This window comes from Phyllostomus discolor, chromosome 1, assembly GCF_004126475.2.
Source record: "Phyllostomus discolor isolate MPI-MPIP mPhyDis1 chromosome 1, mPhyDis1.pri.v3, whole genome shotgun sequence".
NCBI lineage: Eukaryota > Metazoa > Chordata > Mammalia > Chiroptera > Phyllostomidae > Phyllostomus > Phyllostomus discolor.
Genome location: NC_040903.2, coordinates 189609668 through 189615368, shown reverse-complemented (window position 1 = coordinate 189615368; position 5701 = coordinate 189609668).

Here is a 5701-nt window from a genome sequence, read left to right as displayed (position 1 = left end):
AGAGTGGGGCATTATTAGCGGGGACAGTCCTGCCAAGCACACTGTGCAGAGCTGGACCAAACAAACAGCCTCTTTGTTCTTCACCAGCCCTTGGATGTTTATGTCTGGTAGGGAAGTGCTACTCAGCCCCTGGCAAAGGTAAAACCATCTTTATGATGTTTTTTCCTGGTACTTCTAGAATTGAATTCACATTTATGAACGCGGTCCAAAGTATGACAAGATTGATATAAACGATTGCAAGGTTCAGTGCCACAGTATTTATAGTGCACCGACCACACACCAGCTACCGTACTGGGTGCCAGAAACTTGGAGAAAAATGGGCACAGCCCTGACCTCATAGAGCTTCTGTTCTAGTGGGGTGATTGTCCATAAATAAGTAAACAAACACCAAGTTAAAACAGATGCTGATTTGCTTAGTCCATTTGTGCTGCTATTACAAAACACCACACAGTGGGTGGTTTATAGCAACAGAAACCTACTACTCACAGTTTTGGAGGCTGGAATTTCAAAGGACTGGCCAGTCCACCCTTCAGGGAGGGAAAAATAGGGGAGGGATACTCTGACATCTCTGCCCCGCTCCTCGGTTCCCTTTGGGGGAAGAGTGACTCATCAGTTTGGCAAATGTGAAAGGTAAAACTTGCTGCCTGTGGCTCAGTGCATTCTCCCTAATCCAGCCTTGGAGAATCCAGGAGGACTTCTTGGAGGATGAGATGATGGCTATGCTGAAAAGGATGAGAAGAAAAGGGAGGTAAGTGGGAATAGTTCGACGGACATGCCACTCAGGGCAGAGGGAACAGCATGTGGAAATCCCCGGAGGCAAAAGAAAACATAATCCTTTAGGTAAAAGGAAAGAAAGGATTTCTCTCCTGTAGAGTGTAAGAGAACAGGAGCTACAAGATGAGATCAGTGCCCTGGCTGGTGTGGCTCCATGGATTAGGCATCAGCCTGAGGACCGGAGATGATGGGTTTGGTTCCCGTCAGGGCACATGCCTGAGTTGCAGGCCAGGTGCCCAGCTGGGGGCGTGTGAGAGGCAACCAGTTGATGTATCTGCCACGCATGGATGTTTCTCTCCCTTTTTCTCCCTCCCTTCCTGTCTCTCTAAAATAAATAAATAAAATATTTTTTAAAAAAGATGAGATGGGCCAAGGGGCCAGATTATGAAGGTTCTTATGTGCTAAACTCTGGAGTCCCTGTCTTATCCAGAGAACACTGGGATGGATGGAAAGGCTTAACCAAGGGAGTAAAGGTATGTCCTTCCTGATAGATCATTCTGGCTGCAGGGCAGAGAACAGGCAGGAGGGGTGGCCGTTCCTAGCCTCCCTGAAAATGTGAGAAGAGGTGGAAAGGGTACTTTGCTGTGCCTTAGAGACCTTCCTTTTGGCCTGCCAGATCCAATCAGCCTGGGCTCTAGGTCAGAGCTGCAGTCAGAGGGCCTTCGGCCCAGCTCCGTAACCACTCATGCTCTCCCCCCTGCCGGCCTAGGGATGGGCACAGAGCGGTACTGCACAATCCCTGATAGTTTCTCTACACCCTGCCCACGTAGTTGTAAACCACATTGTTATTAAAAACTCCTTGAATGATTCTAATTTGAGTGTAGCAGCTGGTTCCTTTTGGAAACTGTAAGGTTGTACCCTCTCCCTGCAAAAAAGAAAAAAGCAGGCGGAAGTGACCTGAGAAAAGCATGGAAGTGTCTTCCTAAGGATTGTGGCTTGAGAAGTTTGCTGCTTAGGAAAGATAGTGGACCTATTAACATAGTGGCTGTCTTTTAATAGCCCTACTCTTTTGGTGAGAATGATGCTGCTCGTTTAAAAAGAAAAAAAGGAAAGAGAGAGAAATATCATTGGAAATTCCACCTCCCAAAGGCAAATGCTATTAACATTTTTGCTGTATATCCTCTACACATTTTTCCAAACATGTATACGCAAATAATAATGTTCAGTTTTATATGGATGAATCGTACTCCAAATGCTTTGTCAAACCTACTTTTTCTCACTCACCCATAAGCAGTTGCCTGTGGATTAATCCAAGTAGATGTGTCCAGAAATACAGTCTTGGAGTCACCAAAGCCTCAGGAGCAGAGGAGCCCACCAGGCAGAGAAGCAGGAGAAGAGCAAGGGCCACCAGAGTCCCTGGAACTCAAACACTGACTGGGCGAGAAGAACCAGAAGAGGCAGGGAAAGAGCAGCCATGAAGGCAGGAGGGAAGAAGTAGAGTCCTTGGTCTTCGAGAAAGAGGAATGGTCAACTGTAAAAGGCCATTGTCAGATCAAATAAGATAAGGGCTTTGGATTTAGCAGTAAAGAGGTAGCTGGTGGCCAGGATAAGAGCGATTTTCAGTCAAGTGGTAGAATGGAAACCAAATTGTGAAAGAGGTGAGGAGAAAATGGAGGCAGTCTGCCTGCCCACCGTCCCCACCTACCATCCCCCCTCCTCTCTCATCAGAGCTTCTCCAGCGCTAATGTGCACATGAATCATTGGGCGTATTGTCACTGCACAATGCAGATCTGTTTTAGTAGGTCTTAGGTGGGTGATGAGCTCCCTGGTGATGTGGGTACCACTGGACCCAACTTGAAGAGGCAAGGGGCTAGACCGGGCAGCCCGGTGATGAGACCCAGTCTTGATAAGCTCACATGGCACTTTACCAAAGACACTCAAGCACGCAGAGATAAAAATGAATTCCTAGGGTCCTAGATTATTATTCATATCAGGAAAAAAACACTAAAAAGGAAAACTAGAGGAGATTTCCATTCTTGTATTCTAATTCTTTCCTGTATATATGCCTTGCTCATGAAATCCCTCCATTTGAGCCACTTAAAAGTGCTTCTTAAGTTTCAAACTTATGAGGATCTTCTAGTTATCTTTTAGGTATTAGTTCTACTTGAATTGCATTAGGTCCAAGAACTTGCTCTCTAAGATCACAGTCCTTTGAAATTTAGTGGTGTTTGCTTTATGGCTCATAACATAATCAATTTGTGTTGATATTCCATGAGCACTTGAAAGGAACATAGCCTACAGTCAATTGTTGGGTGAAGTGTTTTCTGTCTCTTAGGTCAAATTTATTACCTGGGTTGATAGGTCTTCATATTCTATCAATTACTTTTTAAAAAATGGAGTAAAATCTCCAGGACTTCTACCTGGAAAGCCTTTCCTCCATACCTCTGCCTCCTTCTCCAGACCTCCATCCAACAACTGGGGATTCACGATTTCCAAAACCTGACCTGGTCTATGCAGCCATCCTTGCCCTGATGGAGCTGATAGCCTAAGAAATCTTACCCGATCACGAACACCTACCCAGCGCACCTCAGACCTGGAAACATTTCTTGCTCCTCTGAGCTCTTACAACATTCACTGCCTGTGTAGCCAATTTAGTACTTAGTCTGTTTTCATTGCAGTTATTTGTATTCATAATTTACTTCCTTATCAGGTTTAGACTCTAAGTGGGCAGGTTATCCTATTTTTTATTTAACTGCTTTATTGAAATATAATTATTGACAAACCATAAAATCCACTCTTGTAAAGTATACGATTCAGTGGAAGACTATCTTATTTACCTTGGATCCTTTATAGCAGTGGTTCTCCACCTTGGTTGCACGTTGGAATCACCTACCGAGCTTTTAAAAAATACTGCTGCCTGGTTCTCACCCCCCAGAGGTTCTGACTTAATTGGTTTGGGGTGCAGCCAGGGCATTGAAATTTTTAATAGCCCTGGAGTGATTTTAACTTGTAGCCAAGGTTGCCCTATAGTGCTTGCCACATAACTGGCACCCAATAATTGTTTGTTGTAATCATGCCTGAATTAGCCCTAACTTCTAATATCTAGCTAATTAACTCACCCAAGAGCTACCTTCCCTGTCTCCCTCATGGCCCATCCGGTCTTATAACATAATATTCTGCTTATTATGTTTATCTCCTCCACTTAGTATGAAAGATAACTAGGAGACAAAAGCATTTAGAAAAGATGATTTGATAACTTGTAAAGACGTGCACACTTCAGCAGGATTGGATCACTGAGTAAGAAATACAGCAGAATATGAAAGAAATATAAATGTGACATATTCCCAAATTTCTGTATTCAAAAGTCAGGGATACCATGGTTTTCCATAGGGAATCGTGGATTTATAGGAAAAGCTCAAGATTTCATTCATTTTGGAGACCAGATGTTAAAGTAGTTCTGCTACTTTGTTTATGTCAGGGCTGAAAGTGTCCTGTTATCTTCTTCCTGTGGGGCTCAATGTTCACTCTTAAACTGGTGGCAGGGCAGTCTCATTTTTGTTTCCACAGCTGGGAGCAGCATGAAGGCTGGGACTGTTCCAGTTCTATACATTACGGCATCCCTGTGCTGGCACATGCTAGGTGTTCAATAAATATTGGTGGAATGGATATGATCACACCTCATGCCACCGCATTTAAATAAGATTTTGACTGCATAGGGAGCTTCACGAGTTTCCTGTTGCGGATGGAAAAAGGGCTTCTATGGAAAGTAACCTCACAGGCTGATCTGATCATAAATTCCTAATTGGGCAGTTCATGGTGGGTCGTCATGTCCTAGGCATAGAACTTCTTTAGTAAAAGGCTTATCTTGGCCTTAAGCAAGCCCTGTGCATTGTTTCTGTGTATCTGTGGAAAGGATAACACATCTTTGAAAAGTCCCCTTTCAGACCCCTCCTAAAGTGCAAGATTAACCAATCCCTGCCTAACCCGGCCTCAGTTTCTCCCACCTTCATGTAATCTTGTTTCACATTCTCTTTTTAATCTCAAGGGCATAATTTGAGATTATTCTCTGGAGTTTTTGAGCTCTTGCTCCCTTGCATATGTTGTCAGTTTGGCTCAAGTAAACTCTTAGAAAAATTCTCTATAGGTTTGGGTGTTTCTTACCTGGACACCGTTTTGATTTTTGCAATTCTTAGTTATGGTACTCTGAACTGGGCCACTTCTTAAACTGCCTGGGCTACAACAAACTCAGAAGAGGCTTTTACTTCCACATAAACAGTTGTTGGGGGTGGGCGGATGTCTGTGTAAGTAGGAGCCTCATGTGTGGAGCAAGGATGATCAATCCTGATCAATAAATACAAGATTCTCACGTCTGGGAGCTGGTCCTCAGCGAGGCGGGTCATCCTGCCTGTCTTGTAACACCACTTAACACCTGCCATTTGACACCTCCCCATAACCAGATCCCAAGGGTTCTCGTGTGCACCCGAGCCGCGCCCCCTGATCCTCCACAGCAGGATCCCCCCCAGCTGGTGATTACGCCCCAGGACACAGTGCAGGGCGACTCAGGGCACTCAAAAGACAAAGTAAAACCAGTCACGCCAAGCAGAGGCTGCGTTATTTAAGTAGCAGGCTACTCCCCCAGAGCCTCCACCCTATCCCCTGGGCCGGGCGCCCAGCACTCAGACGGTGCCCGGCTTTAGGAGCCCCAGCTCCCTCCACGTGTCCTGTCTTCCCAGCAGCCTTCACTGCTGCCTCTGGAGGAAACCTGACAACTCGCGGTCTAGGGACTACGACTCCCAGCAGGGACTGCGGCGCTTCTCTCCGCCCTCCCCAGCAGGGGATACGCAGGCGCCCTGGGCTCCGTCAACAAGCAGGGCTAGCGAGGACTGGATACAGTTTCTTATGGGATTAGTAGTTTTCCTGGCGCTAACTGGGCCGCCAGTCAAAGGAACAAGAACTACAAGTCTCAGCGGCCACAGCGGGAGGAGCC